Here is a 22122-nt window from a genome sequence, read left to right as displayed (position 1 = left end):
TGTCATCCAAATCTAGGTTAGTGACTGCTGTTCTGATGTCCAGAAGCTGTTTTAGGTAATTGGAAATGAAGGCTGAGTGATTATGTTAAAAAAAGAAGTTACGATCAGCGTAAATAAACACAAAATAGCCCGTAAAACAGCTGCTATTCAGTGCAGCACCATCTTCTAACTCACTGTGGCTGTGGCTAAACATAACGGAACTATCCTCCAATATGTTTTTCCACATTTTTCGAGAGCACTCCCCAAGCTCTCCATCCATCCAATGTGTTCGGTTTTTGCCTTGAAAGTGGAAAGTAATGAATAAGTAAAAACACGATAGCCATCACACAGATGACCCCCTGCTGCAGAGCTGACCCTGATTCCCTCCCTGTGTTCCGCTCAGTTCTGCTAGGCAGGTTTTCATAATTTCTTAATCAAGTACCTTTCTTCTGCCAGCTCAGCTTCAGGGTGAACTGCTTTTGCCCGGGGCTAAGCTCAAAGTCGCAGTGGTCTGTGAGTGTGTTTCTGTATGTGTATGTGTGTGTTTGTGTTTGTGTTTCTGCATACGTGGGGGTATGTGCCTGGTGTTGATACGAAAGCCAGGTAGTAAAGACAGAGACAGTGCTGGCACCTAGCTCTCCCTCCTGGAACATTTCTTTGTTGTTTCTATTTCCTTTCCATGGGACTCAGAGCGAATCAATGTGCTGGAATGAGATGATGAGACGTGATAGGACTGATTAATAAAGCAGTCACATGCGGGATGAGCTCTGGTAGAGTACAGTCCGTCCCTGCTCTGCACTCAAGCCCTTGAACAGATATGTAATCTGAAGTTTACCTAGTTCTCTTTGGATCTGCCGTAGACATTGACACAATACAGTCTCGTTTAGGTGTTTTATTGTGAAGTCGAATAGGAACACTGCATAAAAGAAAGTGGTTATGCACAGCGGAGAGTTAGAGCGAACAGTACATGCACGTACACACACAGCCTCCCCCACATATTGACAAAATATACGCAAGGTCAGGAGGGAACTGACTGCAAAATGAGGCCAGTCTAGTAGAGAGAAAGACAGTGTGGTGAGGATGTGTGTGCGGACGTGCGCGTGTGTGTGTTTGTGTGTGTGCGCTGCCTGTCAGGTGCAGTAATCTCCAGTGACGCGGGGAACATTAGCGGCATGCTTCATTGATAGAATTATTACGTCCAAATAATGAGATGTTTTATTCATCAGTAGACAGTGTGTATGGGGATGGAAGGCACTCTGGGGGGCTCCTCTTGGGCCCACTGGCGTCAGCATCAAGAACTGGGTCAAGCCCATTGTGCCTCGTGGTTTGAGGAGAACAGTGACAGGTCTAGGGGTACTTGGGGAAATAAAGCCATGCAGAGATATGGAACAGATATTAGAGGAGCTATTTAGATTCATACACAGTATTCCACAAGGGTATAGCTTCTGTAAATTGTGTGGGTGGGCTAAGTAAAGGGCTGATCAGATATGCTTTGTCTATGGTGAAGTTAAGGTTGTACAATAATGTTCTAGAAATGCTATTTTGACGTCTGTGTCACGATCTAGACCCGATGCCCTGTCAATGGTTGTCTTATTTAGATGTGTTTTGAAGGACACTCAAGGGGCTTGGAAGGGAGGGAAGGGGGGGTAAACATTTTGGGGGATGTAATGGAACAGACAAAGAGACAAAAGATTTTGCAACGACTCTGATACGTAATGAAAATACATTTGTCCAATGGAGAGTTTTGAGAATATGTTGTTTATTTCAATATTGAAGTAATCACAGATCTTCTGCAAATCTAATATCATGATTATGTGCTCACACACATATAAAAGTTTTGGTTAACACACCTAACTTTATGCCCGTGTTCCACTTGAAACATTGTATATTTACCGGGGGTGTTGCAGCATCTCGTCCGCCATCTTTAATAGACCATCCCCTCTGAAGTGCTCTCCCAAGGGATAGAGCCAGGCCACAAGTCCCACATTGTTCATTGTTGTTCTCCTCTCCTTCTAAAAAAGGCAAAAAAAAATGACAATGGTGTGGGTTTGCATGAAAAAATTGAATTACAAAGATCACATTTTCAACCCCTTTGATCTAGTGTGTTTGGAGGTTGCTGTGTGTGTAGGGGGGAGGGGGTTACAGTGTTTGCATAAGTGTCATTGGAAAGAGAGAGAAAGAGAGAGGTAATGGAGGTGGGGGGGGTCCACGGTGATGTGAAACTGCCCTTCAGAGTTTGAGATGAGGAGGGGAGGAGGTGAGGAGAAGAGTACAAATCATGCAGGGAGAGTGGGCTGTTTAGCGAGCCTCCCCCCTCCCAGGCCTTGCAGGGGAGCTCATTCTCATCCCTGACCCCAGCTCTCCCCTCAGGCACACAGCATCACCGTGGGCCCAGGCTCCATCTTCAGCCAGCCAGGGAGGAGGCAAGAGGGAGAAGGAAAAAACCTCCCATAGACCTCTGCCATTTTTTCTCCCCCGTCTGGGTTTGAGAATGGGAAAAACACACGGTGCTTCTGCCTCGGCACTGAGGCAAACAAACAGTCTCGTAATGCTAGAGAAGTGCTTATTAAATCCCAGGCAACCTAGCAATTGCAGCTTTGCGGCCAGTCAAAATAAAAATTGTTTGTTGGTGGTTATTCACCCTGCCTCCCTCTCATTTCACATGCTTTTTTAACCTCCTCCGAATCTTTTGGCCCGAGTTTTTTCTCTCCGCTGTTTCTGAAGAAATGATTAATGGCTGTAGCAAAAAACAAGAGAGATGACAGCGAGGCAGAGAAATACGTCTGGGTTGGAGAGAGAGAGAGAGAGACAGGACGAGAGAAGGAGAGTGGGGGTACGCTGGGAGCAGATTGAGGGGGCGTGTGTTGTCGAGGTGTCCAGGTCCCTCATGTCCTCCTGTTCCTGGCGCTCGCCGCCTGTCAGAGAAAACAGCCCAGCCATGGAGACAGCTGAGCTCAGGAGGCTGTGGGGGCGAGAGCAGCACTCCTGTTCCTATACCCCTCCTCTGCCCGCATCATAGTAGCGCCTCAGGGCTGTGGAGGGGGCCCAACCATGCCTAGTTAGCGTTCAGGGAATTTATCACACAGCCAGTGCCGCAGTGGCATGAGAACACATAACAGCTTGGCGTTGTGAAGCTTCTGTTAGCGGCACCTTTTTTTGGCTCAAGTTTAGAAGTTTATTAGGTTTACGAAGACCTGAGGAGATCAATTACTCTTTCTCTCTCTGTCTCTCTAGTGTCTCCTTTGAAAGGATGACCACGAGTAGTACCACTACTCTTAAGCTCTCCTCTAAGGCTCCTCTCAGGCTTCTCTGTCCTTTGTGCAGGCCTCTGACCGACCTTAACCCTCCCACCCCCCCACCCCTACCACCAGCCCCAGTACCCCCCAGGACCCCATGCCCTTCCTGCCATCACAGCCTTGTTTACGAGCCCCTCTCCCAGAGGACAGGTTAATGGAGGCCCTGGCTCAGCTTGGGCCCGTCTGGTTTCTATTGACACCCTAATAAGACATTTCATCTCCTGCCCGCTGCTGGCCAGATAGTCACCCCTCGCTCCTTTCCCAAAACCAGTCCAGCATGTTTCTGTTTCAGTCACACAATTAAGGGATAGCAGAAGCAACGCTCTGCAGCTCTGCACACTAGGCTACCCTGTAAATCAGGTGCTCAAGGACACCATAACAACCCCCAAAACACTGGGTGACAGGCACTGTGATCTTTTTACTGGGGGCGAATGAAAGGCAGGAACTGGGGGGATGTGAAATGGGGCTAGGTCCTAATACTAGAGGCTTAGGTGTTTTAAATCACCTTGACTTCTGGGCTTTAAAGTAGGCAGGCGAAGGCAGGCGAAGGCAGGCGAAGGCAGGCGAAGGCAGGCGAAGGCGACCCAGGGAGGCTAGAGACCTCCTATCCTGTAAACAATGTCCGCTATTCCCTCTGTCTGTCAGGGAGGAAAGGGAAGCAGCGTGTCCTTGGGGATTCAACTTTGACCCCTGCCTCATGAAATATGGGCCAGAGTCTGTGAGTCTGGGGCATGGTCTTGTTTAAAGAGTGTGTGTGTGTGTGTGTGTGTGTGTGTGTGTGTGTGTGTGTGTGTGTGTGTGTGTGTGTGTGTGTGTGTGTGTGTGTGTGTGTGTGTGTGTGTGTGTGTGTGTGTGTGTGTGTGTGTGTGTGGGGGTGTGTGTGTGGGGGTGTGTGTGTGTGTGCGTGCGTGAATGCGTTTGTGTGATTATAGTGTCGTGACTAAGAGTGGAAGTAGGGGTGAGAAGGTGACGGGGATGTGGGTAAATGTGTGCACAGGGCAGACTGATGCTGATATACTGACATAAGGTTTACTTTGTAACACATGAAACATGATGAACAATCAAAAATGTATAATGACCTATGTAATATAGCTGAAATAATATCCATTCTTGTAAGAAGATTTATTGCCTAAAAATGCTTTGTGAAGTTGAACTATGACATTGTGTGAAGTTACTGGGGCTTATTGGCTTCAGGCAGCCAACTGTGTTAGTCAATGGACCATGGCAATCGAGGATCTTCACTGATCAAGAGTATATTACGTACAAAACCATCCAAAATGTATTTTAGCACACTGCTCATTCCGGTCAGCAGAACTAGTCACATTTCAGTGACATGACGGTGTGGTTTGACATTGTTACAATAACATGACAAAGCATAGGATGAGGAATCCACTAGAATAAACATATGAGGCTTTGAGGGAGTCTAACGTTCAAACAAAGAGCCATGTTCTAATGCTCAACTGGAATAGATACAGTGGTATGAACTTTAAACAGAGAATGTGATGTTCAACAGCTTTTCCATTAAAGCAAATGATTTCCATGAAGAAGAAAAAAACACTGCATAATTCGACTAACTGCAGCCTTTTAATTTAACACCACAAAATTTATTCAGAATCCTTGTGAAGGAAATATGTTTCAACAGCAGCTAAAAACCAAGATGTGTTTCTAAGACAAGTTGTGTATGGTGTCCCTGACTGTCTGGCGTTCCCCTAGTTGAGAATGCATGTGTTTCTATGTTTTACATTTCAAATGATGGATGAAAGCCAGGCTGCCTCTCGTGTCTCTGGCCGATGTCAAGCACCTCCAGCGTGCGGACAGCCGTGAGTGCTGTAACCTAGCAACCGCAGGGAAGCTGTGAGTGAGGGAGACCGAGAGATAACCAGAGAGAGAGAGAGAGGGGGTCTCCCTCTCAAAAAAATCTTGCACTCATTCTTGCTTATTCATGCCTTTGTGTTTGGCCTGCTATTTTAAGCTGCAGAACATTCTCCCTGCTTCTCCCGCACTCAAGGACTCATTTATTTTTAGAGTTCTTATAATGCAAGGCTGCCTTTTCTTTCTTTTCTCTGGGCGAACACTGCATAATAAGCCTTTCCATTTCAGAGCTGTTGTGATGCCTGCATCTGTTCCACAGAACCAACCGCGTGGGAGGATGGGTTTGTGGGGAAACGGAGGGAGGGAGGGGGAGAAGAGAGGAGTAGGGAAGGAGAGGGGGTTAGGTAGAGGATGAAGGAGGGACGGAGTGTTATCCATCTGTTTTTGGCTGAATGTATGCTTTCTGTTTGAATTGTGTTGGCTCATGCATGACAACGTCTGTTTTTGAATATGGTCTTTTTTCGCCATCTGGAACAGTAGAGTACAATCCCTGAATGTCCCGGAATGTTTACATGGCATTTTATACATCATTGTCACATACATGCTGTCACTATTTTTTGCAGTTGTCTTATTCATTTCTGTAGTTGCTAGTTGCTAGTTGCTAGGGGCAGTGCAGATGTATAGATAAAACTTTAGAACCTCTTGAAAATGCAATTGATGTTCCAGACAACAGCCTTGCCAACCCAATCATTTCCCTTCCCCCTGCTTTTCTTTCTTTACTCTCTCCTAATCCCTGGCTTTGCATAGTCAAACCTGGAATACTTTACATATGCACAATTCATTTCAATTTGGAGTGTTTACTGGCCCTGTCGGAAGGGGGGTTGGTCTGTCTTAGTCTGGCTGTGACGAGATACGGCTGGACAAATGAGAAAATCATATGAGGGCTTTGAGGCTTTTAAACGCCCTTGTGGCATTGTGATATTACTGTCATTGAGTAGGAAAGGTCAGAGCCGTGCCACAGTGGCAGGGGGGAATAAATAGAAGAGCGCACCACACTGCTCACGGAGGGCTGGGCTCCAATTGAACGGCCAATCTATTCCCCTCACGCTTCCCTGTTCACTCCCATTAACTACCATCATCAGCCTCAAACCCCCACCAGCCACGGGCAGACAGTTCATATACAATCAAACCACATCTCTCTCTCCCCTCTCTCTCTGTCTCAAACACACACACAGGGACAAGAAAACCCACGCACACTCCCACTTAATCTGCAGGGTTCGCACATTCAAAAAAAGAAGACACCGATTATTTGTTTAAGTGTGTGTGTGTGTGTGTCGCAGGGCCGGTGGGGGTCTTCCTGAGCAGAACATGTTTTAATCCACGAGATTCATTTGCATTTCTATTTCCATTTGGGTTCATTATGTGCCAGCTCTTACCCACAACAACTCACCAGTACATTCAGTGCTGCAGTACAGTCCCTCTACAGTGAAACAAACTCTGCTACTGAGGTCTGTCTCTTAGACGTTGTTGGGGATCCCGTCCTCCCCTCTCTCCCCTCAGGCAGTGGAGCGGTTCTCTACACCGGTGCCGGCTCCCTAGCAGATTCCTCTGTCGTCCAGTACTTCAGTTTAGCTAACATGACAGGGCGGGCAGATGATGATAAATGTGGAGGAGAAAAAGCAATTACTGAAGCAGTTAGGCACAGTGAGTACGCTCTGAAGGCAGGCAGGCAGGCAGTACAAACACACTGGAGTTGTGGATGCATCTAGTTCCATCTAGTTCCGTGTGACGTTGTGCGTCAAATCAACAGTACACTCCTCAACAACCAAGTGCTGTCATCGTCCCGTTCTCTGAATCTGCTGCTTTATCCAGCTTCCATTGGGGATGGGCTGAATGACGCTAGATCAAATCAAATTGTATTTGTCACATGCGCCGAATACAACAGGTGTAGAGCTTAACCTGAAACGCTTACAAGCCCTTAACCAACAATGCAGTTCAAGAAATCGAGTTAAAAAAAGATATACTAAATAAACTTAAGTAAAAATTAAAAAGTTACACAATAAAATTCCATAACAAAACGAGGCTATATACAGGTTAGTCGAGGTAGTTTGTACATGTAGGTTGGGGTAGAGTGACTATGCATAGATAATAAACAGCGAGTAGCTGCAGTGGAAAAACAAAGGGGGTGGGGGGGCAATGTAAATAGTCCGGGTGGCCATTTGATTAATTGTTCAGCAGTCTTATAGCTTGGTGGTAGAAGCTGTTTGGACCTAGTCTTGGCGCTCCGGTACCGCTTGCCGTGCGGTAGCAGAGAGAACAGTCTATGACTAGGGTGGCTGGAGTCTTTGACAATTTTTTGGGCCTTCCTCTTACACTAGTATGTCGGTTCTGGATTGCAGGAAGTTTGGCCCCAGTGATGTACTGGGCCGTTTGCACTACCCTCTATAGCGTCTTATGGTCAGATGCCGAGCAGTTGCCATACCAGTCAGTGATGCAACCGATAAGGATGCTCTCGATGGTGCAGCTGTAGAACTTTTTGAGGATCTGAGGATCCATGTCAAATCTTTTCACTCTCCTGAAGGGGAATAGGTTTTGTCAGGCCCTCTTCACAACTGTCTTGGTGTGTTTGGACCATGATAGTTTGTTGGTGATGTGGACACTAAGGAACTTGAAACTCTCAATTTATTCTATGAGGCTGATACCAGTCAAGCACATAAAGCAAGCTAAAAATACATGCTTGTAACATACAGAATAGTTTACGTTACTGTATGTACGTTAGCATGCTCTTGTTGTTGTTTTTGTGCGCCACCAACCGCACTGGTCCTGTCAAACCTGAAGAGACAGACACATAGTCAGAGAATTAGGTAAGCTTGTTGATTGATTGATTGAATCACTGACGGATAAATGGAGGTTATCGTGGTTACAGTCTTTCTGTCCCTAGAGGACAATGTTAAACACTTCATTGAAAGGTATAACTGGTATTTGCTTCGCACAAACAAGGGAGAAAGAAACTCAGTCTCTGCCACACACACACAGGCTTGCCGAAGCTACAGTAAAGACAGCTCCAACCGGCGGGCTGTGTGGGCGGAGAGTGCAGGTCAGACCCACGACGTCCCAATTCAGGCTTGCATAGTGTACCTGAATGTCAGCAAGAACAAAGCACACTCCTACCTAGCACATACACACCTCTACACACCTACACACACACACACACACACACACGCACACACACTCACGCAAGCAGGCAGGCATACACACACACACAGAGCTATGCAGGCACGTAAACACACAGACACACACTCCTCCCAAAAACACCCCCATGACCCCTGCCCTTCGCACTACCGCCCCCTCACAGTCCACCAGAAGAAGGACCATTGTGCTTCAAGTTCAAAACATTCCCCTCCTAGAAGCTCACAGACTAAGACAAGACACAATACATAGAAGATGTATTTGTCACATTGCTATGTGTTTTTGAAATACTCTCTTTGTACAGTCTCCAATGTGTCTCCAAATTAGTCAAAGTCAGTTCAAATTCATCCATAAAACATAACATGGAAATGTATGATATTGAGAATACCCAACAACAGATTGTTCCTGGTTAAATAATGAGGCACGGCTAACTTTGACAACGTGTCCTCCCACACATTACATGTAAGTCCATGTTCCTTAATTGTGGGTTATCGTCACTCTACAGAGTAAATGTTTGATTACAGAACCCTTTGGGCCTGTTTGATATCCAATTGATGTTTACACGTGGTCCACCCAGACACACAAACACATCCACTGTGCGCTCTCAGGTCTTTCTTCCTGACGTGAAATGGGATCTCAACAGGTTATCTGGTTGACAAAGCAATCTTCCTCACGTAGCCTTTGAACCCCTTTCTGTGAGGCGTGTCAGGATGTCCCAAACAAGGTCATCTCATTGTGCCTTTGGGAGTGGAGGATGAAGTGGTAGGTGGTGATGTCGGAGGGAGAGGCTGTAGTGTGTGTGGGCGCGCGTGAGAGAGAGAGAGAAGGGGGGGGGGGGGGGGGGGGCAGGACTATAATCTGTCCAAACTGCTTGCAGACTGAGGCGAGGTGGGAGAGAGAGCGAGAGTGTAATGTTTACTGTTAATTTTTATTGTTATTTCACTTTTGTTTATTATAAACTACTTCACTTGCTTTAGCAATGTTAACATATGTTACCCATGACAAAGAAGCTCTTGAATTGAATTGAGACAGCAAGAGAGATAGAGAGACAGAGAGAGAGAGACAGAGAGAGAGAGAGGAGAGGGAGCAGCAGGGATTCATATGGCTTAGGGACGGTTCAGATACAGTACCCACAGTGCTTTGCTCTCTCCTCCATTGTCATCATAGCGGTGTCCGTGGGCTGGGGTAAATAAAGCCGGGCACGCAGCTAATTCTCTTGACATTTACACAGCTATCTGGGCCCTCCAGTGACACAGGCCACGAGTTGGCCAACGGGAGGAGAGAGAAGAGACACAGAGCAACAGGGTTCAGGTGCATGAGGCATCCGGTCTCTCTATATATTTGTGTTTGAAGGGTGCTATCGTGTGGTTAGGTTTAGGGGTTAGGGGTTAGGGTTAACCTAGGGGTTAGGTTTAGGGTTGGGGTTAGGGTTAGGATTAGCATTAGGGTTAAGGTTAGGGTTGGGGGTTAGGATTATGGTTAGGGTTTCTGGGTTAGGGTTAATGTTAAGGTTAGGGCTAGGTTAAGAGTTAGGTTTAGGGAAAATAGGATTTTGAAGGGCAATCAATTGTTTGGTCCCCCACAAAGATAGTAAAATAAACGCATGTGTGTGTGCACCTGTAAATGATGAGTTTATTGAAAGGGCTATACCACACTGAGCTGACCTTAGGGACTATAATCTCAGCCACAGCTGCCGAGGCAGGAGCAGTGCGTCACAGGGAGGCAGTATGTGACGCCACACCGGGGGAACTGGGGAGAGAGTGGAGGAAAGGCCAGGGACAACTGTAATGACACCTACTGTTGCTGTTGGTTCTTCTCATGTCAATGACATGTCAATCATCCTCTGCATTATCTTATCATCTGTGTTACTGACAGTGGAATTCATGATTAGAGCCAGGAAAAACAAAAATTCAAAAATACTGTTCCTGTTCTGTTTCTCAAAGTCCTTCCTGTTACCTGGCTATATCAGGGCTGTGATATAACACTGTGTGCAAGACGGTGCATGCCGAGTCCTGTCAGTACTCTGCTGTATGTAGGACAGCATGAGGGCTGACACTCTCAGCACTGTCCTTCAGATGGGGTGTTCTCTCTCTCTCTCTCTCTCTCTCTCTCTCCTCTCTCTCTCTTCTCTCTCTCTCTCTCCTCTCTCTCTCTCTCTCATCTCTCTCTCTCTCTCTCTCTCTCTCTCTCTCTCTCTCTCTCTCTCTCTCTCTCTCTCTCATCTCTCTCTCTCTCTCTCTCTCTCTCTCTCTCTCTCTCTCTCTCTCTCTCTCTCTCTCCTCTCTCTCTCTCTCTCTCTCTCTCTCTCTCTCTCTCTCTCTCTCTCTCTCTCCTCTCTCTCTCTCTCTCTCTCTCTCTCTCTCTCTCTCTCTCCTCTCTCTCTCTCTCTCTCTCTCTCTCTCTCTCTCTCTCTCTCTCTCTCTCTCTCTCTCTCTCTCTCTCTCTCTCTCTCTCTCTCTTTCGCTCTGTGTCTCTCCGCCCTCATGTGCTGTGATGTTCGGAGCATGAAGTACCAAACAGATACAGTGGTAAGGACATAGCCTGAGGGGAAAGAATGTCCTATGGTGGAGAGTATGGGTGTTAGACATTCTGACACAGTTATGTAATGTAAACAACAGCCTGACTATAACAAACAGTCATTATCTAGAAATGTACCACTTACAGACAATGAGTTGAAACACTTGTAATTCCTGTATTGCTTTTTCAAATGATCGCAAAGAAAACGCTAATACATTCTTTGTGGGTTTTAATTCACTGAGCATCCAAATGCAAGTGATAAACTCATTCACTGTCTCTCTCTGTGTCTCTCTTTGTCTTCTTCTCCCTCCCTCCCTCCATTGTCTCTCGCCATCCCTACCTTTTTTTCTCTGCTGCACTCACCCACCCCACCCTCTCTAGTGTCAGGTTGAGAGTGTGGGATGATGGAGTGGACTGTCTGTGCCCCCTCCATGCCCACTGGCACTGCTGTTGGCCCGGTTGGAACCATCCTAATGCACCAAGCACCATCTGAATGGAAATCTTCTCTCTTTCTCTTTCTGATAACTTGTTTTTGAAAGATGTGCTCCTCTGCGAATGCATGGGTTCATGTGAAGTTCAAGGCAGAAAATAAAAGGAACTGGAGAGATGTAATCTTGGGTGGGATGAGAAGAGAGGAGAGGCAGAGCACCAACCACTCACAGGAGGAAAGAGAGAGAATGGAGAACAATCTCACCATTCTCGAATTCCAGGAAATCTGTGTGCATTGACCTCTTCTCACCAGGACGAGAACGGCACTAATGATTTAAGATTCTTGAGATGGTAACACCATTTACACTCATATTATGAACACTCCAAAATATTACAAATATCATGATCTAGTATATTTTGAGAAAATCCCGTTTGGATGGAAATCACTATGGTGAGAAAAAAGCTATTTTGTCATAGCAACATCAAAGCTTTAAGTCTAAGATTGAAGGAGTCAGTATGATTGAGCTGCAATATGTGACCCCTCCTCACCGCCTCCACTGCTCATCCACACAGATCTAAATGATATTGACAGTGGAATAAATTTTCTGCATGAAATCTTGTCATCCCCCCCACCTCTCCTACCCAGTGAAGTGCTAAATAATTACATTAATATCCAGAGCCTAATTTGACTGAGAGCAATAATCTAGTCACACGACGTCATTTATTTTTCCTTGATTTTAATGTCAGTTTTGGTCAATCAAATTGAACGATAGGTTGTGACCAATGGTTCCATAAGCACAGCTTCCATCGTAATAATTTAGAAGGTTGTATTCTATTTAGAGTGATTTTTTTTGTGGTTGGCGGTAGTGTCCCAAAAATCGGCTGTTTATTTTTAATGGAACGCAGTCTAGTGTATGCTGACCACTACAGACGTAGGCATGTTTCTGAATGTTTGGTATCCTTGTTGTCTGCTTGGTGTCAGTGGGTGAGTCACGGACTATGTGCCTCTGTGGTGTTTATACACTATTGCTGGTATGTCAGTAAAGTTGAGTCTGACTGGTATTTCCAGTGTGAGAGCAGGGAGTTTCTGCCCCCTGGTATTTCAATCACTTTGTGTCTGACTTCTTTGACAGTGTGACTTCTTCTCTTTGTTATCTCTGGCAGGATAATGAGGCGTTACATCACCTCTGGAGGAGAGAAGCGCCTCTGTCTCGCTCTCTCTCTTTGTCAATCTACTGAAAACCTACCGCTTCAATTAAAACTAGACAATGCTAGACTAATCTTGCAATTGCCTGATTGATCCAAGTGTAACCCAGACAAAATGTTGTTTAATGATTCAGGAAACCTAGACATTCAAGTGGATGAAGAAGCATTACTCCGTTGTGTTATTGTTGTGAAAATCCATTAGCGCACTATGCAATTCCATCTCAACAGATTTGTAGTGTAGTGAGAAACATGAGGTATGGCATGGACAAAGGTTGTTTGCTGCAGGGTGAAGGCAACCTCGGCTAAGTACCATTCAAGCTTCCTCTGGCCGAAAAGCCCTTTAATCCCGACACGGACAAACAGCGTGCTGATGACAGAGCAAGGGGTAACACTGAAGGATGAATGATAATAATGATGAAAACAGAGAGCCTGACTGCCCCTTTCCCATGCGTAGACACACACACACACACACACACAAATGCATGCACATACGCACGCTCATATACTCAAGCCTGAGCCTAACACGCGCGTACACACGGACGAATGCACACACAAACACACATACACACACTCAGCGAAAAAACACATTATATAAACAGACATCATTGTGTGTACAGGAAGCTAACATTCCCTGTTCTGAGGGAGTCACATTTCTCGCCCTCTTTGACACAAGCTCTCCCACCCCCAACTGTATTACATCTTACCATCATCATTGCCCCTGACCCCAAAGCTCAAGGCAGTTTTACCCAAACTTCCCTCCCTCCCGCTCCCTCACGTCCCTCTCTCTCTCTTCGCTTTCGCCTCCTTTGGCAGCTGTGTCAACACACACAGGGCCCTGGCCTTAAACAAACCGTGATCAGCGCTATTGTACATTCTCCCCTTGTAGAACTTGCTACAGGAAGTCAGGACAGACAACTCTATAAACGGCAAGAGTCAGCCCACAGAATAACATACATTTCACAAAATGTCTTTTACTTGGTTTATTTTTGAGGGAGTTGCTAATGGTTAAAGGAAAAAGGAGTTTATGGGGCCGATTGATATTTGTGTTCATTCTCCATTTTCCATTTTCTTTTTAACTTGTTCTTAAATAATTTTTGGACACACTCATTTCCCTTTCGCTCAATGGGCCTTTATTGCTAACATAAATTGCGAGTGCAGGCTTTTTCTCCAAGATCAGGCCTCTCTGGTCAAGGAGTTTAGGTGGATATTATCCTAACTGCTGGACATTATTTATCTTTCATTTGGACATTTTCCTGTCTCTCGTTTCCCCTTTAGTATGTTTTTTTTCCACCCCGGCCGTTGTTTTGTGTCATAACAAACTACCGTGCCCTAACCCAGTGGTTCCCAACCAGGGGTACTAGTACTAGGGTACCTGGCCTATCCACAGGGGGTACTTGAGAAGACTCATGAGTCCATAGGGTTGCTGGTAAAATGAACGTGGGGGGGGGGAGTACTTCAGTGCTACTCCGGGCAGAGCAAAATGTATTTGGTGGTAAAGTAATCAAAAAAGGTTGGGAAGCATTGCCCTAACCTATACCCCCTCATCTATTTTCATATGCTCTGCTTGGAGTGTGATTTTATGTGTGTGTGTGTGTGTGTGTGTCTTTCCACTCCACAGTGATTCTCTGCCTGATTTTCAGTAGAGCAGCGATGCACAAAGCCTGGTTAGTTAGTTTCTCTCCTGGTCATGGGGTGTTAGGCTATTTTATTTCACAAGGCATGTCTGTCGGGGTGGTATGACGTCAGTGGCTTGGAGGGTCACTGGGAGCTGAGGTAGGTCTGTGCGTCTGTGGACCCATTACGGCTCCACCTGTCCTGTCCTGAGACTACGTAGTGTAAATGAGTCACATCTGCCATACCATTTATGGGGCCGGTGCCACGGTGGAGCTGAGACCAGAGAGCCAGGTGATGATAGCCACCTGCGCCCCCTGACACTCCACAATATTAACGGTAGCTGCGGCCACTGCCAGCTCTCTGTTTCCACCACTCGGCCTGATGGCATGTAAAGGTTCTGGAGTTAGCGAGCTCCTCCTGGACCCGCCGCAGGCTTGGCTCAAGGCCCTACCGGGATCATAGCGTCACACAGCCCGGTGAGTAATGGGCCTGGCTGGGTCTAGGGACACACACGCACAGATGCACGTAGACAGCACTTATGCACGCATGCATGCACTGAGGCACACTCTCTCTCTCTCTCACACACACATGCACACGTACGCACAGGAGTACACACACACACACAGGGCAGGGCTCTGTCTGTCCCTCTTGTCTGTCCCTCTCTGCCCTGCAATTCAGCAGTAAGAGAGAATGAGAAAACACTGGGGTAGAGGTATACTACTGCCAATGGCGATACAGGGGGATGCTGCAGGCAGGCCAGGACAGAGGCCACAACAGTTCTAGAATACGACTTGCTCTCAGGAAAAATTCCATAATGTAGCTACCAAAGACAGCCTGCGACCCATCTAAACAGCCTGCAGGAGGAGAACTGACTGAGAATTACATCACACATGAGTCACTGCGGCGAGAGGGCACCGGGAGCAGACATGAAGTACTATCTATCTACAGTGCCTTCAGAAAGTATTCACACCCTGTGACTTTTTCCAAATGTTGCTATATTACAGCCTGAATTTAACTTTTACTTGGTACTCATCCCGGATCCGGGAGCACCCTCATCAGTAAAAAAGCTGACTAGCATAGCCTAGCATAGCGCCACAAGTAAATACTAGCATCTAAATATCATGAAATCACAAGTCCAAGACACCAGATGAAAGATACACATCTTGTGAATCCAGCCATCATTTCTGATTTTTAAAATGTTTTACAGGGAAGACACAATATGTATTTCTATTAGCTAACCATGATAGCAAAAGACCCAACTTTTTTTTCTCCACCATTTTTTACTGCATAGGTAGCTATCACAAATTCGACCAAATAAAGATATAAATAGTCACTGACGAAGAAACAACTTCATCAGATGACAGTCTGATAACATATTTATTGTATAGCATATGTTTTGTTTGAAAAATGTGCATATTTCAGGTATAAATCATAGATTTACATTGCAGCCACCATCACAAAATCTCACCAAAGCAGCTAGAATAACTACAGAGACCAACGTGAATTACCTAAATACTCATCATAAAACATTTATGAAAAATACACAGCGTACAGCAAATGAAAGACAAACATCTTGTGAATCCAGCCAATATTTCAGATTTTTTAAGTGTTTTACAGCGAAAACACAATATAGCATTATATTAGCTTACTACAATAGCCAACCACACAGCAGCATTGATTCATGCACGTTAGCGATAGCGAATAAACCAGCAAAAGATATTACATTTTTCACTAACCTTCTCAAAACTTCATCAGATGACAGTCCTATAACATCATTTTACACAATACATATATGGTTTGTTCGAAAATGTGCATATTTAGCGGCACAAATCGTGGTTATACAATGAGAATAGTAGCCAAACTGCAAACAAAATGTCGGGAGAAATCTTGGGAGAGGCACCTAATCTAATCAATAACTAATTATAAACTTGACTAAAAAATACAGGTTGGACAGCAAATGAAAGATACATTAGTTCTTAATGCAATCGCTGTGTTAGATTTTGAAATTAACGTTACTACGACATACAGCGTGCGTTAACCTGTTTGGGGTGCAAGCCCGACCTCGGACCGAAAATGACAACAGCTGCAGAGCGCGAAATTCAAAATCTATTTTTTAAAAATATTTAACTTTTACACATTAACAAGTCCAATACAGCATTTGAAAGATAAACATCTTGTCAATCCAGCCAACATGTCCGATTTTTTAAATGTTTTACAGAGAAAACACCACATATATTTATGTTAGCTCACCACCAAATACAAAAGTGGACAGACACGTATGAATTATGATTATGAAGTATGAATTATGATTGAAGTAGCATGCACAACCAACCGAAATAAACTAAAACCAACCTAAAGAGCCCAGAAAAAACGACCTCAGATGACAGTCATATAACATGTTACACAATAAATCTATGTTTTGTTCATAAAAAGTGCATATTTTAGCTATAAATCTGTTTTACATTGATGCTACCCAAAAATGCTAATACATAGCTACAGTCTGAATCCAGCCGGGAGTAGCCAGAGAAAATACATACACCAACGTCGGCTACTAATTACACCTCATAAAACATTTCAGAAAAACATATGGTGGATAACTAATGAAAGACAGATATCTTGTGAATACAGACAACATTTCCGATTTTTGAAGTGTTTTACAGCGAAAACACAATATATCGTTATATTAGCTAACATCATAAGCTAGCATAAGGCAGCATTGATTCTAGTCAAGCGCTAGCCTAGCATAGTTAGCAGCGTTAGCATTCAACAGTTCGACATATATATGAAAAAGCATCCCAAATTGGGTCTTATCTTTCTTGGTACTCCATCAGAATGTTGTAACGGGGTCCAATGTCCAGTAGAGTCTTTAGTTGGGTTCCAGAACGAATGATTTCCCTCTTTGGTTAGCTAGCACGGTAGCATTGCTGCGCCAGAAAGCGTTTCTTCAAAAAATTCTTCCGTCGTTTCACATCTAAAGTCCAGAATAAATTGCAATAATATAATTAAAGTATATTGAAAAAACCTACTTTAGGATGATTTTGTGACATGTAGCAAATAATATCGTAGTCAGGCATCATATTCAACGTTATGTACCTTGTTCCAGAAGCCGAGATCAAATTATCCTTCGCGCCCGGATTTTTATTTTAACTGCGCAGGTCTCACAAGAAGTTCTGTTATTCAGTCCAGGGACGAGATATTCGACTCCTTTCAATTCTCACTTCCGCATTACAGTCTGACGTACGCCTCTGACGTGTCCCTATGGTCCCAAGTCAAATGGCCTTTTATAGAGAAGGTCTTAAAGAGACACATCGCATTTTGGGAAACTCAATTCGGCTGGGAAAATGGCTGTAAAAATATTTCTGTTCGACTTAGAGAAACAATTCAAACCTTTTTAGAAACTACAGACTGTTATCTATCCAACAGTAGTAAATATATGCATATTGGAAAATAAAAAGTTTCTTAGGAGGCCGTTTGAAAATGTGCACACATTTTCCAGTTTTTTCAATATTCAGCGTGCAGCCATAACAGGTTAAAGCGAGACCGCACCGAAATTAATGGCGGAATAATAGTTTAAAATTTGGCAACAGAAATACGAATTAACATCATAAATAGTTCTTACTATTTGATGAGCTTCCATCAGAATCTTGTGCAAGTTGTCCTTTGTCCAGAATAATCGTTGCTCGGTTGTAGATTGTCGTCTTCAACTTTGGAATTAGCAGCAAACATTAGCCATGTGGCGAAGACGTGTCCAACTCACCATAACGCAGCACAAATAAAATCCTGAAAATCGCAATATACTGATATAAACTGATATAACTCGGTTTAAAATAACTACATTATGATGTTTTTAACACCTATATCGAATAAAATCAGAGCCGGATATATCTAACGCCTATAACGAGAGCTTTTCAGAATGCAATCCTGAGGTCTGTCTTGCGCCATGACGAACGTTGAAAAGACTGCACACCCGGTTCCAAGAGCTTTTGTACGGCCTCAGATCTACCTAGACACCCCGTTCCAATTCTCACTGCTTACTGACATCTAGGGGAAGGCGTATGCAGTGCATGTCGACCCATAGATTACATGCAAATTAATAAACTGACCCTGGAACAGAGTGCCCAATTTCTCACTTCCTGGCAGGAAGTTTGCTGCAAAATGAGTTCTGTTTTACTCACAGATATAATTCAAACGGTTTTAGAAACTAGAGAGTGTTTTCTATCCAATAGTAATAATAATATGCATATTGTACGAGCAAGAATTGAGTACGAGGCAGTTTAATTTGGGAACGAATTTTTACAAAGTCGAAATGGCGCCCCCCCCTATTGAGAAAAGGTTTTAAAATTCATTAAATTTTGATTTTTTTATGCACCAGCTTACACACAATGCCCACTAATGTCAAAGTGGAATTATGTTTTTCGAAATGTTTACTATTTAATTAAAAATGAAACGCTGAAATGTCTCGAGTCAATAAGTATTTAACCCCTTTGTTATGGCAAGCCTAAATAAGTTCAGCAGTAAAAATGTGCTTAACAAGTCACTTAATAAGTTGCATTATCAGTAAGGTCCCTTAGCCGAACAGTGGATTTTAAACACAGATTCAACCACAAAGACTAGGGAGATTTTCAATTTCCTTGCAAAGAAGTGTACTGAAAAAGCAGACATTGAATATCCCTTTGAGCATGGAGAAGTTATTAATTACACTTTCGATGGTGTATCAATACACCCAGTCACTACAAAGATGCAGGCATCCTTCCTAACTCAGTTGCAGGAGAGGAAGGAAACTGCCCAGGGATTTCACCATGAGGCCAATGGTGACTTTAAAACAGTTACAGTTTAATGGCTGTGATAGCAGAAAACTGAGGATGGGTCAACAACATTGTAGTTACTCCACAATACTAATCAAAGCAATGAACTTTTTGTCCTGAATAAAAAGTGTTATGTTTGGGGCAACTCCAATAAAACACGTTGCTGAGCACCACTCTTGTCATGCCCTGGCCATAGAGAGGCTTTTATTCTCTATTTTGTTTAGGCCAGGGTGTGACTAGGGTGGGCATTCTATTTTCTTTATTTCTATGTTTTGGCCGGTTATGGTTCTCAATCAGGGACAGCTGTCTATCGTTGTCTCTGATTGGGAATCATACTTAGGCAGCCTTTTTTCCTTTGGTGTTTGTGGGTAGTTGACTTGGTTAGTGGCACCATAGCCCTAGTAAGCTTCACGGTCGTTTCTTTGTTTCTTGTTTTGTTGGCGACATTCTAAATCAAAGAAAATGTACGCTCACAATGCTGCACCTTGGTCCGGTCATTTCCACCTAGACGACGGCCATGACAACTCTCCATATTTTCAAGCATAGTGGTGGCTGCATCGTGTTATGGGTATGCTTCTAATCGTAAAGGACAGGAAAGTTTTTCAGTAAAAAAAATGTGTGGAATGGAACTAAGCACAGGCAAAATCATAAAGGAAAACCTGGTTCAGTCTACTTTCCACGAGACACTGGGAGATGATTCACCTTTCAGCAGGACAATAACCTTAAATACAAGGCCAAATCTACACTAGAGTTGCTTACCAAGAAGACAGTGAATGTTCTTGAGTGGCTGAGTTACTGTTTTGACTTAAATCTACTTGAAAATCTATGGCAATACCTGAAAATGGTGGTCAAGCAATGATCAACAACCAATTTGACAGAGCTTGAAAAATTTTGAAAATAATAATGGGCAAATATTGTACAGTCCAGGTGTGGAAAGCTCTGAGAGACTTACCCAGAAAAATTCACAGCTGTAATCACTGCCAAAGGTGCTTTTACAAATTAATGAATACTTATGTAAATTAGATATTAGATATTTCTGTATTTTCAATCAACTTGCAAACATTTCTAAAGACATGTTTTCACTTTGTTGTTATGGGGTATTGTGTGTAGAGGAGTGAGAAAAACATATATTTATTCAATTTTGAATGCATGCTGTAACACAAGAAAATGTGGAATAAGTAAAGGGGTATGAATAATTTCTGAAGGCACTGTACATGCAATGATAAGGACTCAGCTGGACTGCGAAAGAGTGAAGATAAACATTTTCTCTTCAGGTTATTTCCTGGCCCCGGTTCTAAGTTTGGTCCTGGCAAGAACCGAGCACATCTCACCCAGCCCAACATGTGGCTGGGGGCCATTTCCTGAAGTCTTTAACCTTTCTGTCTCTCTGCCGGAGATGAAGATCTGTGAGGTCCGGCTGCTGACACATCAAACCACAGAGAGAGAGAGACAGAGAATGAGATAAAGAAAATAACTGCATGGCTGACAATGCTCTTGAGCTGTGATTGTTGAATAAAATCCTGGTGAATGCAGAACTAGGGTACTGTTCCCCGGTCGCTCAGCACAGGAAGCTACCCTTTTGTGTTGAGCTTTTTAACAAAGAAACGAAATGCTGACCACACACCACAGACCCCGGCACACAGCGCAGGCACTTTTATTGGTGACCTTCAGATTGGTTGGTTGGCTCTCTGATACTGAAGTTTCGTTTTAAAAAACTCTCTTATCTTCTATTTTAAGGGATCTTTGAAAATGGCCTCTCCTCCTTGTGTGTTGACTCTGTTTGCTTTGTCCAGGGGTTCTCAACAGAAGTCATCTTTTCAGCTTCGCAGAGCGATAAACCATGACTGGGCAAAGAGAGAGAGGACTACTTGCAGAAGTCAACAAAACTGCACTTCCCATGTCTTTACCTCTGTTGTTTTTCTCTATGGGGTTGCTTCCTCTTGTTTCTTTGAAAGGTCCAATGCAGCTGTTTTAATCTCAATATCAAATCATTTTTGGGTATAAATTAAGTACCTTACTGTGATTGTTTTCAATTAAAATGGTCAAAAAGAAACAAAAATAGCTTCTTAGCAAAGAGCAAAGAGCAATTTCTCAAGCAAGAATTTTGCTAGGACTGTCTGGGAGTGGTTGGGTAGGGAGGGGAAAACTGAAAATCTGCTGTTATCTTTTCAAAGAGCTCTTACAATAAAAGGGAAGTATTATAATTTTCACATGTATTCCAACATGATATTGTGGAAATATATATAAAACACTGGAAATTCTAGTTTTTGACTGCACTGGGCCTTCAACAGCTACAACATTAAATGTATCATGAATCAATGTGTTTTTCTCATGCAATCAGAGTAAACTCAGTCTGAAAATATGATTTACATTATATTAGGTTGTTCCATTACTACAATGTTCCAAATATTACCATTCTTCACCGAAATCAATATCCCACTGATGTGAAGCTTACATAAATATTGTTTTATACTGTGATCCATTTGTGTTGGACAGCACTATCCATGTATTCAAACTATACTTTGACTGCCACAAAACCTCTCGTCTGTATGGTTTTGTCATTACATGCCCCATTGACTGAGCTTTCTGACCACAGCCCTCCAGTAGCGTTGCGTGGGTAAAATCAATGGAGAAGCCAAGCCAGTAAAAAAGCCATATTACAACCGGTGTTGTGATAATTGCGTTGTTTTCTCTATAACCCGTTTGTTCATTTGCCACCATGATATATACAGTGCCTTCCGAGAGTATACATACCCCTTGACTTATTCCACATTTTGTTGTGTTACTGCCTGAATTCAAAATGGATTAAATCAATTTTTTTCTCACCCGTCTACACACAATTCCCAATAAAGACAATTAATTGCAGAAATACAGTATTTACTTTACATAAGTATTCACACCCCTGAGTCAATACATGTTAGAATCACCTTTGTCAGCCATTCAAATCAAATAAAACTTTATTTGTCACATGCACCAAATACAACAAGTGTAGACCGTGAAATGCTTACTTTACAAGCCCTTAACCAACAGTGCAGTTCCAGAAGAGTTAAGAAAATATTTACCAAATAAACTAAAGTAAAAATAATAAAAAGTAAGAAAATAAAAAAGGCAATAACGATGTTAGGATGAAACAGTCAGAGGTAACCAAGCGCAACATAGCTTCAGCGTGTAAATCAGCTAGGGGGAGTGATGAGCTCTACAGCAGAGTCTCACAACTCAATCGCTGGTTGAAAACTGTTTTCTGACCCTTTCTGGGACTCACCCACAAACAAGAC

At 43.6% G+C, this 22122-nt stretch overlaps 1 long non-coding RNA gene across 1 annotated transcript in view; it reads right to left on the bottom strand.

Annotated features, from left to right (window-relative positions):
* The window catches only part of LOC129810877 (uncharacterized), a 64323-nt gene that overhangs the window by 17355 nt on the left and 24846 nt on the right, over positions 1–22122 (bottom strand). The window contains exon 2 of the long non-coding RNA XR_008752811.1: positions 1873–1991. This is a non-coding gene — a long non-coding RNA (uncharacterized LOC129810877). The remainder of the gene's footprint in view (positions 1–1872; positions 1992–22122) is intronic.

The sequence above is a fragment of the Salvelinus fontinalis genome, chromosome 14 (genome assembly GCF_029448725.1).
Source record: "Salvelinus fontinalis isolate EN_2023a chromosome 14, ASM2944872v1, whole genome shotgun sequence".
Lineage (NCBI taxonomy): Eukaryota > Metazoa > Chordata > Actinopteri > Salmoniformes > Salmonidae > Salvelinus > Salvelinus fontinalis.
The sequence above is the reverse complement of the archived record's forward strand: the minus strand, read 5'-3'. Positions and strand labels throughout refer to the sequence as shown.